Source organism: Heterodontus francisci, chromosome 5, assembly GCF_036365525.1.
Source record: "Heterodontus francisci isolate sHetFra1 chromosome 5, sHetFra1.hap1, whole genome shotgun sequence".
Classification (NCBI taxonomy): domain Eukaryota; kingdom Metazoa; phylum Chordata; class Chondrichthyes; order Heterodontiformes; family Heterodontidae; genus Heterodontus; species Heterodontus francisci.
Window position 1 is genome coordinate 52,502,992 of NC_090375.1, and position 19,187 is coordinate 52,522,178.

The 19,187-nt window shown below is 45.2% G+C and overlaps 1 protein-coding gene across 3 annotated transcripts in view; it reads left to right on the forward strand.

The window, feature by feature from the left end:
• Window positions 1-19,187, forward strand: part of LOC137369834 (corticotropin-releasing factor receptor 2-like) — a 292,805-nt gene that overhangs the window by 101,695 nt on the left and 171,923 nt on the right. The gene's annotated exons all lie outside the window — the stretch shown is intronic.

Sequence of the window (19,187 nt, forward strand, 5' to 3'; positions counted from 1 at the left end):
AGAAGGTAAAAAACTTAACTGAATGTGGAACTAGGAGGAGAGGGAGTGCTCCTTCCAGACACACGGTTAACACTTACTCGATTGCCACCACTCCCAAACCCCAATCACCCTCTGGCCTCCACTCCTGATCGCCAAGCCTTCCCCATCCTCCTCTCCCAACCCTGGATTGCCCCCATCCTCCTCTCCTGACCTCGATCCTACCCCCCATCCTCCTCTCCCGGCCCTGATCCTCCCCCAGCCTCATCTCCCGACCCTCCCCCACCAGCCTCCTCTCCCGACCTTCTGATCCTCTCCCGAACCTTTGATCCTCTCTTGACTCCCTGACCCTCCCCCCCAGCCTCCTCTCCCGACCCCTTGATCCTTTTCCAACCCCCAGACCATCCCCCAGCCTCCTCTGCCTACCCTCTGATCCACCCCTCAGCCTCCTCTCCCAATGCCAGATTCTCCTCTCACCGCACGAGAAACCCCCAATTGCCCTCCGGCCTCCTCTCCCAATCCCAACATTCTCCTCCCCACCTTCCACTCCCATCCCAAACCTACCCCTAGCCTCCTCTACCAAAAGCCCCTTACCCTGCCCTGCGATCAGCATTCGCTGTACCCCCCAGTTTCCAGACCCCCAATTCCCTGAACCGCTGCTGTAATCCCCGGCCCAATCCCCAGCTCAGACCTGACCAGCAGCCTAACCCAATCCCTTATCTGCGACATGAACAGTGGCCCGATATTTTAGAAGTCTTCACCAGCAGTGTCCAATGCTGCATTGGCTACGTTATCTCAGAGGCCCAATATCTGGAGCCTCAGACCTCACCATTCTGTTGCAGGGAAAGTACACAGTGCCCCTGCACTTCCACAAGTCCCTGAAATTCTAAACATTAACGGATCTCGTGTGGTATTACTCATTATGCACCATATACCCTGCTTTATAATAACAAGAGCATTATACTATGTAACACAGCACATTACACCTTGTAACACAACACACTACTCTGTTAAGATGCAGCTGTGGATCTTCCTTTCAGGCAATTTGTTCCAAGTAGGCACATCTTGAGGTCAGTTGGAGCTTAACTGCTTTTGATAGAGAAAAAGAAAGACCTTTCATTCATATAGCCCCTTCACAATCATAAGACATCCCAAAGTACTTCACAGCCAATGATGTACCCTTAAAGTGTAGCCACTTTTGTAATGTAGGTAAATTTAGCAGCTAATTTATGCACAGCAAAGTCTCACAGACAGCAATGAGATAATGAGCAACTTATGTTGATTGAGGGAGCCAGGAAGATGAACAGCAATGAACAAAGAACAAAGAACAAAGAAAATTACAGCACAGGAACAGGCCCTTCGGCCCTCCAAGCCTGCGCCGATCCAGATCCTCTATCTAAACATGTCGCCTATTTTCTAAGGGTCTGTATCACTTTGCTTCCTGCCCATTCATGTATCTGTCTAGATACATCTTAAAAGACGCTATCGTGCCCGCGTCTACCACCTCCGCTGGCAACGCATTCCAGGCACCCACCACCCTCTGCGTAAAGAACTTTCCACGCATATCCCCCCTAAACTTTTCCCCTCTTACTTTGAACTCGTGACCCCTAGTAATTGAATCCCCCACTCTGGGAAAAATCTTCTTGCTATCCACCCTGCCTATACCTCTCATGATTTTGTACACCTCAATCAGGTCCCCCCTCAACCTCCGTCTTTCTAATGAAAATAATCCTAATCTGCTCAACCTCTCTTCATAGCTGGCGCCCTCCATACCAGGCAACATCCTGGTGAACCTCCTCTGCACCCTCTCCAAAGCATCTACATCCTTTTGGTAATGTGGCGACCAGAACTGCACGCAGTATTCCAAATGTGGCCGAACCAAAGTCCTATACAACTGTAACATGACCTGCCAACCCTTGTACTCAATACCCCGTCCGATGAAGGAAAGCATGCCGTATGCCTTCTTGACCACTCTATTGACCTGCGTTGCCACCTTCAGGGAACAATGGACCTGAACACCCAAATCTCTCTGTACATCAATTTTCCCCAGGACTTTTCCATTTACTGTATAGTTCACTCTTGAATTGCATCTTCCAAAATGCATCACCTCGCATTTGCCCTGATTGAACTCCATCTGCCATTTCTCTGCCCAACTCTCCAATCTATTTATATTCTGCTGTATTCTCTGACAGTCCCCTTCACTATCTGCTACTCCACCAATCTTAGTGTCGTCTGCAAACTTGCTAATCAGACCACCTATACTTTCCTCCAAATCATTTATGTATATCACAAACAACAGTGGTCCCAGCACGGATCCCTGTGGAACACCACTGGTCACACGTCTCCATTTTGAGAAACTCCCTTCCACTGCTACTCTCTGTCTCCTGTTGCCCAGCCAGTTCTTTATCCATCTAGCTAGTACACCCTGGACCCCATGCGACTTCACTTTCTCCATCAGCCTACCATGGAGAACCTTAGCAAACGCCTTACTGAAGTCCATGTATATGACATCTACAGCCCTTCCCTCATCAATCAACTTTGTCACTTCCTCAAAGAATTCTATTAATTTGGTAAGACATGACCTTCCCTGCACAAAACCATGTTGCTTATCACTGATAAGCCCATTTTCTTCCAAATGGGAATAGATCCTATCCCTCAGTATCTTCTCCAGCAGCTTCCCTACCACTGACGTCAGGCTCACCGGTCTATAATTACCTGGATTTTCCCTGCTACCCTTCTTAAACAAGGGGACAACGTTAGCAATTCTCCAGTCCTCCGGGACCTCACCCGTGTTTAAGGATGCTGCAAAGATATCTGTTAAGGCCCCAGCTATTTCCTCTCTCGCTTCCCTCAGGAACCTGGGATAGATCCCATCCGGACCTGGGGACTTGTCCACCTTAATGCCTTTTAGAATACCCAACACTTCCTCCCTCCTTATGCCGACTTGACCTAGAGTAATCAAACATCTGTCCCTCACCTCAACATCCGTCATGTCCCTCTCCTCGGTGAATACCGATGCAAAGTACTCGTTTAGAATCTCACCCATTTTCTCTGACTCCACGCATAACTTTCCTCCTTTGTCCTTGAGTGGGCCAATCCTTTCTCTAGTTACCCTCTTGCTCCTTATATATGAATAAAAGGCTTTGGGATTTTCCTTAACTCTGTTTGCTAAAGATATTTCATGACCCCTTTTAGCCCTCTTAATTCCTCGTTTCAGATTGGTCCTACATTCCCGATATTCTTTCAAAGCTCCGTCTTTCTTCAGCCTCCTAGACCTTATGTATGCTTCCTTTTTCCTCTTAGCTAGTCTCACAATTTCACCTGTCATCCATGGTTCCCTAATCTTGCCATTTCTATCCCTCATTTTCACAGGAACATGTCTCTCCTGCACGCTAATCAACCTCTCTTTAAAAGCCTCCCACATATCAAATGTGGATTTACCTTCAAACAGCTGCTCCCAATCTACATCCCCCAGCTCCTGCCGAATTTTGGCCTTCCCCCAATTTAGCACTCTTCCTTTAGGACCACTCTCGTCTTTGTCCATGAGTATTCTAAAACTTACGGAATTGTGATCACTATTCCCAAAGTGGTCCCCTACTGAAACTTCAACCACCTGGCCGGGCTCATTCCCCAACACCAGATCCAGTATGGCCTCTTCCCGAGTTGGACTATTTACATATTGCTCTAGAAAACCCTCCTGGATGCTCCTGACAAATTCTGCTCCATCTAGTCCTCTAACACTAACACAATGGTTGGGTAAAGGAGAGGGGAATGCACAAGAAGCTGGAGTCGGAGGAATAGAGAGCACGGGAAGGGATACAGATTGGAGGGGATTGCAGAGATTTGATTGGGGAGCAATTTTCACACAAGAATAAGGATTTTAACGATTGAGGCACTGGGAGCTGGACAGCCATTTAGTTCAGCAATAATTAGGGTGATGATCGAGTGGAACTTAATACAGCACAAGATATGTTCAGCAGAGTTTTGGATGATATTTAAGTTTCTGCCTGCTGAAGTTTTCTCCATATAAGGGAAACGACCATGCAGATCAGCGGTGCATTGCTGACCTGTGATGGCAAATAAAAAAAAGTTAGTTTATCCATGAACACAACAAAATGGCTGACAGCAGCACTCAGCTGTGCTTGAGGCAACCATTCTTCATTGGTTCCAGATCTCGTTGGAAATTAGGGTCATGAAATGGATCTTAGAGTATCCAAAGGCACGAGTACTGTCTCATTCATACTTAACCTCCTTCCTCAAAAATATGGAATTAGACATTTTTTCTTCCTTTGTAGTTAGGGTGTTGAAGGGAACATAAAATAAGCATTAATTATTCGCGTAGAGCTTCAGTACACAATTCCAGTGACTTGCTAAAGGATAGAAATTACAATTGGTTTAGTGTAATACCTTGACACAAATTGGAAGATATTTCAACATGTTTATCAGGTTCTCTGCTTTTTCATAAGAAGCACGATTACAGTTGAGGTGTATTTCACACATCTCTGTAAAGAAGATTAAATGTATCACTTCAGCTGCAGCCTGACATTATCCCTAGCAGGCAAGGTAGTAACTTAAACATTCGTAATCATTTGCACTGTGGATTGAAGCAGTTGCCCAGTATGATGATCAACTTTTATAAGCTGCTTTTGCATTGCTTTAGTGCTATGATACAAGTGGTGGCTCTCATGCAGCCAAGAGCAACACCTCGGCCTGAAATGTCCTCAGGCCTGAAATGAACACCACGCATGTAACACATAGCCCAGCCAAGTGGCCTGAGGCTGGCCTGAAAATGGGCCAGAGGCTTCATTAATATTATTTGGATGAATATGTCCACAGACAACAGGGCTATTTTATGAAGATCAATGTCAGGCTGAACACCTTACTGGGAGCAGTCCAAAGCTAAGCCCCAGGAGTGGAGGAGTAGAGTAGCTTCGGTCCCTCATTTACATATGTTAGGGACTTAACACATGTTTTAGTCAGCCACCAGGGAGGCATGAAGGCCCGACCCAATATCGCGTCAGACATCTTTCAGGCATATTTTTGGCTTTGAACGTTGCTTCCCAAAATCGTTGCATCTGTTTTACACCCATAAGATGGGTGCAATGAGGTCTAATTTATACCCCCAAATAAGAAATTTGCTTCATTCAGTACATGTGGGGTTGGTTGAGGGGGAGGTATAGGAAGAAAAATTGGTCTTCTGGCCTTAGCAAATCTGCCTAGTGTACTTTGATGTTGCCATCACTTACACAGCTGGAGCAGATTGCACTAGCACAGCAATAAAATCACCATTGAAGCAACTTTACTGCCTTGGAGGAGTGACTTTCATGTGCTGCACCATCTCAATTACAAAACTATGGCTGATCTTCCAAGCTGGCACAGCCAGTAAGGAGCCTCACCCAACAACCATGTGCAATGGGAAGTCATGAGCACTCCCTCATAATGTCCCGATATAGGTTGCTGGTATTCAGCCTTCATCTATCATGGTCCCATATGCTGGAAATCCCTCTCTTAAATCCCTTGGCCTCTTCACCTCTCTTTGCTCCTTTAAAACATGAATTAAAACACCCCTCATTGATTAAACTTCTTTGCTTTGCCGGTCATTTTTTTTTTACTTGTGCCTCTTCTGAAGTGCCTTGGGAACATTTTTCAAAATTAAAGATGAATGCATGAATGCAAGTAGTACTTAATAAGTTCTAACACCTCGGTATGTTGGTGTCAGCAGTTTGAGATATAATAACTATGCTTGTTTAAAACTGATCAAATCAAAGGAAGTTTTATGCTGTGGACTCATAGCTATGAGGAGCTAGCTTAATACCACTCCATTGTTTTCTTCACTATTGTAATTACCTCTATAGGAGGAAAATTATAGCTCCATCTCTGCACTCCGACATCCATGTGGGGAGTAACCCTTGCAGGGTGGGCAGGTAACCTGTGAAATGCCATCCATTAAAATTACTGGATGGAACTAATGGTCTGTGCACCTGCAATTTCTACCCATGGTTCTCTGAGGTAGCACAGCATTGGCTCATTTCATTTGTTTCAGTTGTAGCTTCTGGGGAGGAGTTGTAATTTCAGGTTTAAACAGCTAGTATTTCTCTGGACAAATGCATGTATTTATTTGAAATGGGGTAACACCTCCCTTAAAGTAGTGAACACATAATAAATATCCAACCCCTCCAATATGAAGGGCTGGATTTTGTTCCCGTGGCGAGAGTCCAGACGCCTAGCCGAAAAACTGGGGACAAACCCGTTTCAGCCATTTTCGAGAGACCCGATGGAATTCCATGGCAATCAGGCAGCTAACTGCCTGCGTTGCAGCTTCTGCCTCTTTAAGGGTGGAGGTCCCATCTCCAAGAGCCAGTAGCCAATCAGAGATGAGTTTGTTGGTCTTGCTGGGGCCAGTCAGGCAGGTTCTGGCACGGTGGGGGTTGGTCTGGAGGGCAGCGGTGTATTTCTGAGGGGGCAGTTCTTTCTGCTGCGGGGGGGGGGGGGCCTTCTATAGGCCACAGGGTGCCCGATCAGGAGGGCAACCTTCCCCTGAGCCCGCAGGGAGGCCACCAGCATTTACTGGACAGCCTCATCACATGGCAGAGGGGCCCCTCTGCCGCTGGCAAAATACTAGCGGCAGCAGGAAGAGGGCCTTAAGTGGTCCTTACTTGGCCACTTAGGAGTCTTAATTGGCCTCTAGGTGGGAAGGCCATCCTTGACCTTCCCCACCCCTGGTAAAAATCCATAGCATTGGCAAGGCGACTCCACTCCCTGCCTTTCCTGACCATTTCATGCCATCCCTTGCCTCCCAGCCCATCCCTATAGGACTGGTAAAATCCAGCCCAAAGTGTCTACAGGATGCAATTCAACAACTCACTAAGGTTACTTTGACAACATCTCCCTTCCCTGCAATCCCTACCATTGAGGAAAGCAAGAGCAGCAATATTGTAGGAGACCATCACCTCCAAGCTCCCTTCCAAATGCCTCATTATGATGACTTGGGCATATTGCACCATTCTTTCACTGTCGCTAGATCAAAATCTTGGAATTCGCTACCTAAAATCATTTTGAGAACTCCATCATCACAAGGACTGCAGCAATTCAAAGAGAAGGCCCACCTGCTCAAAGCAACTGGAGATGGGCACTCGTGGGCACAAGCAGGCTGGGAATCTTGGCCTATACAAACAGGGCGTCAGGCAGAATTTTATCCTGACAGACCTACATGCAGTGGGGGAGGCCGGTAATGGGTTGGGAGCCCCTTTGATTCAGCAACACGCTTTGTCATGACTCTTTACCCCATCCACTTGATCCACTGAGAAGGAGGTCTTGCTCCAGGAGGCTGCAGATGTCAGCAACAACCTGCCATGAAAGCCTCAGTTTCCTGAGGTACTCACACATGTCAAGAGGGATGATCCGCTGCCTGTAGACCCTGTGCTGTGGGTCTCACCTCCTTTGAGCTGGATCCCTGTGTCCATTCCCTCTGATCTGTGGAGCGGCACATGACTGACGAAAATGCTTCTGCTGGGGTTGCTCCTGCTGCTGTTGGTATAGTGGTTGGCATTGGTGTTGCTGCTCCTCTTGTTACTCATCAGAGGTCCAAGGTACAGTTACATCAGCTGCTGTCATGCTGCAGTGAAGTGCAGATCAATGTGAATGAAGTCCAAAAAGGGAGAATTGACTTCCAAAAAGTTTGAAATCTCCCGTCAAGCAGTAAAGGCTCACGCTCAGAGGAAATGATGTGAGGAGCAGTTGCAGTTAGTCATTTTCACTGTTTGAAGGCTTCCCAGCCTATCAGTTTCAATAAATGCTGCGGTCTCACCTGGTTGATCCTGGAAAGTTCTACATAGCTTGGGAACCCATGTGCTGGCTGTTAGAACCAGAGTGTTGTGTTAAATCCTCCGTTAATTGGGGATTTAAATATTAAAATTACTCACCCGACAGCTCCATGGTGGTTTCATGCTCGCCTGTAAACCCACCTGGTTAAACCCAGAAATGGGCGGGAACATGAAATAAAAACAGAAAGTGCTGGAAACACTCAGCAGGTCTGGCAGCATCTGTGAAGAAAGAAACAGAGTTAACATTTCAGGTCTTTGGGCAGGAACATGTTGGCTTTCCGACCCAATGCCACCCTTCGGGGCTTTAACCACCCCACGCACACACCCCACCCCCCCCCTCGCCTGCCACCTGCACTCAAACCCACACTCCCCTTGGCAGTTAAAATGATGCCCATAGTTTAAAATACTGCAAAATGTGTAATGAATTTTTCTTTCTGCTTTAAATTCCCCAAGTCACTCTTAGACACAAGCAGACCAAATGGCTGAAAAAGTCACATCTGTTCCTCTCAAGCTTGCAAAAGCACAGACTTTGATTGGCCATCGAGTAGGTGGAAAAGCACGACTTTAAAATAACTGTGTGTGCTCTGCCATTGTTGGGTTCAGCTGCTGCAGAAACACTGTGCAGTATTAAACACAGTGACCTGTATGACAGCAAGAACTGCGGACAATGTTATAGAGCCACAAAGGGAAACTGCACTACATCATAAGTGGAGCTTCAACCACGTCCCTCCTCCATCTCCTTCAGAACCCCCAACCCCCACCCCCCCCCCCCCTCCCCAACTACCCCCTGCTACGCCCAACAAAAATATCCTTGCTTCCTCTGGATTTTAAACAAACCTGTTTCCTGTGTTGGTAAAGACAAAATAAACTGTGAATGCCAAAGATCTGAAGTGACAGCAGAAAATGATGTAAGTATAGAGCATCTGAAAGATTAAACGGACAATTAGTGTTTTGGGTGGGAAGCTTTCATCAGGAAGATATTAGTGTTGTGGAATGGATCAAGCACTCCCAGGTTGTGTGTGGCATAAGTTAGGCTTAGAGTAGAGCTCCCTCTGCACTGTCATGATACATACCTCAAATCCTATACCTGACCCCTTCCCCCCTACCACTAGCCCTTCCTCCCACTAACTTTTTCTAAATTCCCATTCCTTCATGATCGCCCTGAGTAAGACTGCCAAATTAAGAGCAGTTTTGTGCTTTGAACCTACCTTCAATAGAAGGTGGATTAAAACTATCCTGAATTCCTTTCATTTACAACTCCTGCAGCTGTCACTGGAAAGGGAATATCATCCTTTTTGTATGGCTGGCTTCCATCTGACATTCAGTCATTGGGGAATTCAAAGCAGAAATAAATAGCCATTACAACTTTTACAGCATTTTGAAGAATGTCCTTTTTGTACAGGCCAGATATGTCACAATTCTTGACCAAATTCAGTAGAATATATTTCAATGTATGACCTGAGAGCCAGGACCAGGGAAAGGGTGGAAGATGCAGGGAGGGGGGTTGGGGTTTATAGTGAGTTCTAAATCTGTGGCCTCAACCTCCTAGAAGGACAAGGGCAGTAGGTTGGTGGTGAGCCTTCCTCTTGAAGTGCTGCAGTTGGTGTGGTGAAGGTATTCCCACAGTGCTGTTAGCTAAGGCTTTGAACCTGTGACAATGAAGGAATAGTGATATGTTTCCAAATCAGGTGACTTGGAGAGAACTTGGTGGTGGTGATGTGCCCATGCACCCTGCTCTTGTCCTCCTTAGTGGTTGTTATGAATGATGGACTTTGTAACATGGTTATGTTTTAAAAATTGTGATTTTTGAAAGTTTAAGATGGAGTCCAGAAGGTCAGGTGACTTCACATCCACTCTGCTAAAGGACAAGACAGATCAAAGACTTTTTTTTTGGAAACAAGAGACAACAGAGGTAACATCTGAAGAACAATGGGTTTCACCCTCCCAGACTTTCAGGTCATAAACAGGGAGGTTAGTGATTCTGAAGATGCAAATGTACCAAGCAGCTGTTAACACCTGGAAACAATGGAAGGACTAGGTGGCTCTGTGAAACAAGACTTATGGACTTTGCATATTGGAATACAACAATAAATTATTGACTTTTGAGTCCAGATAGATTTAAGATATTCTGAGGGCAGACAGACAGTAAGAGAGGAAACCAATGGTTGCAGCCTCAAGGCAGGCTGTAAGAAGCAGCCTCAGAGCAGGTTGTACAGAAGACAACCAGCCATGGCGGCCTCGAGAGAGAGTGAGAAAAAAAACACCTGCTGTCAGTGTTGTATAATTGCCTTTAAGAATGATGTCCCTTTAAGATCTTAGTATAATAATGAGTTAAGTACTAGGACGCAGTTATGTGACTCGATTCCAGAGTCACTCTGCAATTGTAATACGTAGAGGCAAGTCCTGTAAACAGTTAGCTTTGTACTGTATATAATAGTCTAGCTGTAAATAAACCTGTTTGAGATCTTCGACCAACTGGACTCCATGCATCTCATTTACGTTGCATCAGACAACATAAAAGAACTCATTACATGTTAACAGCTTTGGTGAGAAGACAAAGCCTCAGTTTGAAGACCACAAGTAAAACAGCTCTGAAAATGACTTTCCTACAGCCACTCGTGAGAAAGTTCAAAAAAATACTGGTTCAAACAGTAAAAAAAGGAACTTACTTCAAGCTATAGACAACAGAGCTCAAAATGACAGGCTGCAAGTAAATTGGGTAAGTCATTCTTCCGACTGTTGAAGGATATTGCTTTTAAAGAAAAAGCTTTGAAGTCCTTCAAAAGACGGATTTTTTTCAAAAGCTTCATGTTAAAATAAAAGGAGGAAGACCCGACCCCTCTACCAGGCTGATCGAGATCGGCAGCATTACAGGAGGCATCCATTAGAAAAAGTGCAAGAATCCTCCGATTGCAGAATCCTCCATTGCAGAATCTTCTTCCACGCAGCCAAAGTTTTTTTAAAAACCCATTAAACCACTCAAGCATGAATAAGAGCTTCTATTCACTAAGCCACCATAAAAAAATCATAAAACCACTCGAGCATGAAGAACATAAACTCTAGTAGCTATTGAACAGCAGTATAAACAGAACAGGCTTAAATGCTGGAAGCAATATAAAAACACAGCACGAGCAAAGACCAGCTCCTGTCAATCAAAGCAGCTAGTCTAAACAACAGAGAGTTTTTTTAAAGGGGAAAAAGTGCAGAGTCATAGAACAAGTCTTGAAGCAAGTTTTAAAGCAAATGAACAGCAGAAATATGGGTATCAAATTTTCCAGCATGAACTGGAAGCCCTTGGATATCATATCCAAGTTCCAACTGTTCAAACAAAGAATGCAGTTATTCTTCACAGATCAAATAATTGTAGAACCAGAAAAACAGACTATAAAACTACGAATAGCAGTTGTAAATGAGGAATTACACAGAATCAACACCTCTGGTCTTTTTGACAAGGACCAGAAAGATCTTGCAATGATATGGAAAGTGCTGGAAGATCAGCTCCAATTATGAGTGAATTTTTAAATTCACTGCCTGGAAGTAATGTCCTACAGCCAACAGCCACAAGAATCAATAGACCAGTTCATCAGTAGATGCTGTAGTAAGGGCAACAAATGCGACTTCTCAGAAAGTGAGCTGTCTGTCTGAATAATGGAGCTAGTGATTGTATTAGCACCCATTGACATGTTTTAGAAAGATCTCTTGGGGAAAAAGAAAGGTTACAGCATCGATGTGCTGCTGGAAGCTGGCAGGAAATACGAAGCCATTGTAGCTGGACAACAGCACCTGCAAGCATTAGGTGCAGCCAACAGTATCGGCACCATAACCAGGCTGAAAAGAGCAAACAAGCTGTGTGATAAGTGTGGTCTGTCCTACTGACAAAGAAATTGCCCTGCATTACATGACCTGTGAAAGATGTGTGGTGCAAAAGGACGTTGGACCCACCTATGCAAGAAATCTGGCTCCAAATACACAGCCAGAAGGACACAGACAAACAGAAGACAGGTGCAGTAACGAGGCAACAGCAGCAAGGAAAGCGCCAGAGACCTGCGTAAATGCAAGCTGAAATATGAAGTTCACAGCGAAACAGACCTGAGACAAGACTCAGAGAGAAGCAGTTCTCGGCCAGAAGACGAACAGACATTCCACACTGTGAACCTGACACATCATATTGATGAAGTCAAACAACTGGAAGCTTTCGCCATTATTAACATCTTGTACCCAAAGAAAGCTGGCAAACATACGCCCAGGGTTAAGATTGACACCGGCGCTAGTACAAATATCCAGCAGCCTGAATCCTGAAGGATATGTACCGGAGTCACTGGAAATCAATGATACAACCAACAACTGCCAAGTTATCTGCATATAATGGGTCACCGAATCCTTGCAGCGAAACACTAAAAATGCAATGCAGCTATGGCAAGTTGGCATGGAAACCACGAACATTCTACATAGTAGACATGAGTAGACCAGCAGTGGCAGGACTACCAGTGTGTAAGGACCTCAACATCATAACCATTAATGAGGTCACCAAGGTACCCATTACAGCAGAAGAGACCAATTGAGTCAGTCCAGGACTTACAACAAATGTACCCAGACAGGTTCGACACCACAGGAAATTTCAAAGGTGATATCGTACTGCACCTCAGAGAGGTCTATTAATCGACCCCCACCCCCCCTAGAAAGTGCAGCGTGCGCATACAAGAAAAGCTTAAGTGTGAGTTAGATGACACGGAACACAATGGCATCATCCGTCATGGAGCAATCAGGGTATGTCTAGATCCGAGGCTCTCCCTAAAGAGATGCCCCTACAAGATTCCGACATTAGAGGAGTTGAATCCCAAGTTCACAGGAGCTAAAATCTTCTCCAAGTTGGATGCTAAACATGGACATTGGTCAGTACACCTAGCTAAGGAATCTCAAGAATTCACCACCTTCAGGACACCATTTAGAAGATACTGTTTCCAGAGACTACCCTTCGGCTTATCTGCCAGTCAAGATCTATTTCAACAACATATGGACAGAATTATAGAAAATGTGCCTGGCTGTATATGCATTGCCGATGACATTATGGTAATGGGCAAAACCAAAGAAGAACATGATCGAAATCCCCATTCACTGATGGCAGGAGTTCATTGCAAAGGACTCAGTTTTAACAGCAACAAGTGCCAGGTGAATGTAAGACAGATCAATTTCTTTGGCTCCATCTATTCCAGTTGTAGAATCTGTCCTGACCCAGGCAAAATTGAAGATGTAAGGCATATGCCTACCCCACAAGACAAGGAAGACCTCCAGAGATGTCTTGGATTTTTCTACTTCTGGGTACCATACATTCCAAATTTTTCTGACAAAGCATCATCGCTGTGAGCTATTAAAGAAAGACGTACCATATGTATGGCAGGAGTATATGTTTGAGTCTCTCAAACAAGCATTGTCAGCAGAAACCTGTACCCTGCAGTACGATCTAAGGAAGAAGTCGCCTGGAAGTCAACGCCTCACAGAAAGGGTTAGGAACGTGCATCCAACAGGATGGCAAACCAATTGCATTTGGATCCAAATGGTTATCCTCAGCGCAGTCCAATTACTCATAGAGCATGAAACACTTGCTCTGGTGTTTGGGATCATAAGGTTCCACACCTACCTGTTCGGTATGCAGTTTATGGTGGAAACTGACCACAAACCATTGGAGATAATCTGGTGCAAACCATTGAGAAGTGCACCACCTCGACTACAGTGGCTCTTAGTGAAAGTACAGGGGCACGACTTCGACGTCTGCTACAAACTGAGTACCAAAATGGTCACCTCCGATGCGCTGAGCAAATTGCCAAACCTGAGCAAGAATGAGGATGTTCCACTGGATCTAAAAGTAGACAGCTTGGACATCGAGGTGGAAGATGCACTCAAAATCGACTTATTACATTCTGGTCAGCACAAATGTGACCAACTACAACCAGAAACTGCAAATGACCCACAACTGAAGGCACTGTGGAGAGTCATCATGGAAGGCTGGCCTGACATGGTAAAAGGGGTGCCAGAAACCCTCAGATGTTTTTGGCCTTACAGAGATGAAGTCGGTATCTCGAGAGGTGTCACCTTCAAGAGAAAACAAGTGATTGTGCCAAAGCTCTCCGAGAGAACATCTTATCACAACTTCACCGAGGCCATATGGGCATAGAGTGAATAAGATGACTGGCACGAGACACTGTTTATTGGCCAGAGATAAACAGTGACATCAAAAGGTTAATGAGGATGTGTGAGACATGCCAGAACCACCAGCCACAGCAACACAAAGAACATTTACACCCTCACGAGATTCCATCAGTCCCTTGGTCCAAAATCTGTTTTCCATTAATGGAGATGACTTTATCTTAGTCACTGATTATTTCTCCAAATTTCCAATTATCAGACAGGTAAAAGACGTTTCAAGCATGGTTGTCGCAGACACATTGAGTGCTATATTCAGTCTATTCGGTGCACCTGAACAAATCATTTCGGACAATGGGCCTGAAGTATAGGGCAACGAAACAAGATTTTCGTGTTACCATGCTCCACCTCAGAGCTATATCTATGGATATTGGCCTACCGTCACCAGCAGAGATCATGTTTGGCAGACAAGTGAGGACAAGCCACCATCTGTCCAAATTCTCCAAGATGCTGGAGACACTGCTTGAAAAACAGGGGAGAATGAAGATGGTGCATGATCGACATGCAGTGGCGGGACTACCTCAGCTACACGTAGGACAATAGGTCAGGGTCATACACCCCACAATGATAACATGGCTACCCACAGAGGTATCCAAAATTTGCAGTGAACCTAGGTCCTACAAGATTACAACACCTAGTGGAGCAACCGAAGCCAGTTAAGAGAAGTGTGAAATACTCCAATTGCACAGAACAGACTCGAAAGAACACACTCTGATGATGAGGGTGTGATGGAACAACAGGACAACAACCAACACAGTGACAACATGCCTGCAAACCCAAAACAGCCAAGAATGACATCTCAGAAAGGTTATACCATAACCAGATCTGAAAGAATTGTCAAACCACTGAAACAATATGTGGACTATTAAGCTTCTGCAGGTATAAAGTGCATAATCTCTGTACCTGTGCAAATAATTTTTATGTTATCTAATGTTATGTGTTTTTACTTTTCGCATACTAGACTTATCTTTGGAAAGAAGGGGGATGTTGTATGATTGCCTTTAAGAGTGATGTCCCTTTAAGATCTTAGTATGCTAATGAGCTAAGTACCAGGATGCAGTCATGTAACTCGACGCCAGCATCACTCTGCAACTGTATCACCTAAAGGCAAGTTCTATAAATAGTTAGCCCTGTACTGTATATAATAGTCTGGCTGTAAATAAAACTGTTTGCGATCTTCAACCAACTGGACTCCACAGAGCTCATTTATGTTGCATCAGACAACATAAAAGAACTCGTTATACTCAGAAGCCTGATACAGCGAAAGGCTGAGAGGACTTGAACCTGTTTTGAAGTTGAAGTTTGCAGAGAAGTAAAAGCCCAACAGATCGTCAGGAATCGCCTTATTCACGGATGTCCAGATCAAAAGTGCTCGGAGAAGTGAGTAAAGATGACACTGACTTTGAAAATGAGATCCAATGCATTGCTACTGGGAGGAGTTTGGGACTTGTAACCACAAAGGATTTCGACATCAAAGAGGACTGTGTAATGGAAAAGTGTGGTGTGGGATTTTCAACTAGTTTAATAAGTAAAGAAAATGCCTTTCTCTGTAATGTGAGGTATCAGCTCCTTGCAAAGTACTGTTTGGTTAATGGGTATTTCTTTTATTTTAGTTGTCATAATAAAAGTCTTAAAATGTGAAATCTTTTGTATTTCTTTAAATTGGTCTGGGTGTTTACATTGCATATTTTAACGTTAATGGTCTCACTGAGGTTGTAACAGTAGTAGAGGTCACGTGCTTGGAAGGAGCTGTTATAACTCACTGTAAACCCCAACACACCCCTTCCCCACATCCCCATCAACCCCTGCCGAGCACCCCCCAACCCCCCACCACCACTACCCCCAATCCCAGCCCCTCAGTTCATGAGATGAAGCATTCTTGAAATATGTTATACTAAATTTAATGGAGACTTGGGACACATCTGGGCTGTACAAAATGGGCATTCTTTAAAATGCTGCAAAAGTTGAAATGGCTATTTATTTCTTCTTTGAATTCCCCAATGACTGATCGTCAGATGGAACTCAGCCACATAAACAGGATGAAAAGTCCCTTACCACTGATAGCTACATGAGTTGCCAGTGAAAGAAATTCAAGAGAGTTTCAATCCACCTCCTGGTGGCGGTAAGTTCAATGCAAAATACTGCCCCTAAGGTGGCAGTGTTCAGTCTAAATAGAACACAGAGATATCACCTACCTGTGTGTGCAGTCTGCCTGAATATGCCCTGAATATCACACAAAACTAAAAGTATCCTAATGCCGATACTTAACAGCATCTATTTCTCAGAAACAAAACAGAAGTGACTAAACTTAAAAAGCTCAGCCAGGAATTTCTTTCTTGTGAGGAGGATCTTCTAATTTCCAAAGGTCTGAAAGCCGATAGAACAAACTGTTTAGTATTTGGTGGTGAAGGGAAGTCAAGTCCACTGCCATTTTTATTTGAAAATGAAGATAACGCTATTGTTGAATATAATCACTGATAGATACTGACCCATTGAGTTCCTCCTGTACTTTCACTGGTAGATATTGACCCACTGGGTTCCTCTTTTCCCATCACTGATTGGTACTGACCCATGGAGTTCCTTCTGTCCCATCACTGATAAGAACTGACCCATACAGTTCTACCTGCACCATTACTGATAGGTACTGATCTAGTGAGTTCTTCCTGTCCCATCACTGATAGGCACTGATTCATAGAGGTACAGCTGTACCATCGCTGATAGGTATTGGCCATTAGGGGTGGATTCTCATTTTTGTTGTGAGAAGGCAGCAGGGTGGGACCTTCTTCCACTGCTATAGCCCCATCAAAACCCTGAGCCATTTTTATCAGTTGGGGTTATTTGGCATGCATGGTGGGTCCTGCAGGATATTTGCAATCAAGACAGAGTCCATTAGTGTCAAGAAGGAAAATCCTGGCAGCGCTTCAACAAGATCACCAGGAGAAATTGTCTTTCTTCAAAAAGTGCCATGGGATCTTTTATATCCACATGCGTGGGTAGACGAGGCCTTTACTTTAAGTGTCATTTGAAAGTTAACAACTCTGAAAGTGCACCACTCCCTTGTACTATATTGAAATGTCAGTCCAGACTATGTGTTCAAGGATTTGGAGTAAAGCTTCAACCCACCACCTACTGACTACAGACTCAGAGGCTCAGAGAGCTAGTGTAGACACGATGGATCAAATGGCCTCCTTCTATGTTGTAACAATTCTGTGATTCTGTGCAGAGTATAGGTTGGCACCAAATATGTACTCTATGGCTGAACGTTTGTGGCTGTTCCAGAGGACTTTGGCAGGATTCTGCTGCAGTGGCTGGGTACTCAACCGAGTCCAGGTTAAGTGGGATCCCAACTCCCTGATCGGATGGACTTGTGGCCTTGAAGCCTTCATGCGTAAGCAGCATGCGATAGACAGAAGTAAGCGATCCCATAACCAACGGATCAGATCTAAACTCTGCAGTCCTGCCACATCCAGCCGTGAATGGTGGTGGACAATTAAATAACTAACTGGAGGAGGTGGCTCCACAAATAGCCCCATCCTCAATGATGGGGGAGCCACATCAGTGCGAAAGATAAGGCTGAAGCATTTGCAACAATCTTCAGCGAAAAGTGCTGAGTTGATGATCCATCTCGACCTCCTCCTGAAGTCCCCAGCATCACAGATGCCAGACTTCAACCAATTCCTTTCACTCCGCGTGATGTCAAGAAACGACTGAAGGCAGTGGATACTGCAAAAGCTATGGGCCCTGACAATATTCCGGCAATAGTACTGAAGACCTGTGCTCCAGAACTTGCCGCACCCCTATCCAAGCTGTTCCAGTACAGTTACAACACTGTGGAATGGCAATCAGGAGCATGTGGAAAATTGCCCAATTATGTCCTGTACACAAAAAGCAGGACAAGTCCAACCCGGCCAATTACCGTCCCATCAGCCTACTCTCAATCATCAGTAAAGTGATGGAAGGTGTCATCAACAGTGCTATCAAGCGGCACTTGCTTAGCAATAACCTGCTCAGTGACGCTCAGTTTGGGTTCCGTCAGGGCCACTCAGCTCCTGACCTCATTACAGCCTTGGTTCATACATGGACAAAAGAGCTGAACTCAAGAGGTGAGGTGAGAGTGACTGCCCTTGACATCAAGGCAGCATTTGACCGAGTATGGCATCAAGGAGCCCTAGCAAAACTGAGGTCAATGGGAATCAGGGGGAAGACCCTCCGCTGGCTGGAGTCATACCTAGTGAAAAGGAAGATGGTTGTGGTTGTTGGAGATCAATCATCTGAGCTCCAGGACATCACTGCAGGAGTACCTCAGGGTAGTGTCCTAGGCCCAACCATCTTCAGCTGCTTCATCAATGACCTTCCTTCAATCATAAGGTCAGAAGTCAGAATGTTTGCTGATGATTGCACAATGTTCAGCACCATTCGTAACTCATCAGATACTGAAGCAGTCTGTGTAGAAATGCAGCAAGACCTGGACAATATCCAGGCTTGGGCTGATAAGTGGCAAGTAACATTCGCGCCACACAAGTGCCAGGCAATGACCATCTCCAACAAGAGAGAATCACCAGGAGTACCAATGCCGACCATGCTCCAGCTTCCTCAATAGGTACAGGGTATGGAACCTCTGATGTTTAAAGTTATCGCTACCACTCTCCCACCCCAACCACCCTGGTCCCACACTACCTTATGTTATTGATTCTGTAAGGTGCTAGTTTTTTAAAAAATTCATTCAGGGGACGTGGGCGTCGCTGGCCAGGCCAGCATTTATCGCCCATCCTTAATTGCCCTTGAGAAGGTGGTGGTGAGCTGCCTTCTTGAACCGCTGCAGTCCATTTGGGGTAGGTATACCCACAGTGCTGTTAGGAAGGGAGTTCCAGGATTTTGAACCAGCGACAGTGAAGGAATGGCGATATAGTTGCAAGTCAGGATGATGTGTGACTTGGAGGGGAACTTGCAGGTGGTGGTGTTCCCATGTATTTGCTGCCCTTGTCCTTCTAGTTGGTAGAGGTCACGGGTTTGGAAGGTGCTGTCTAAGGAGCCTTGGTGTAGTGCTGCAGTGCATCTTGTCAATGGTACACATTGCTGCCACTGTGCGTCGGTGGTGGAGGGAGTGAATGTTTGTAGGTGGGGTGCCAATCAAGCGGGCTGCTTTGTCCGGGATGGTGTCGAGCTTCTTGAGTGTTGTTGGAGCTG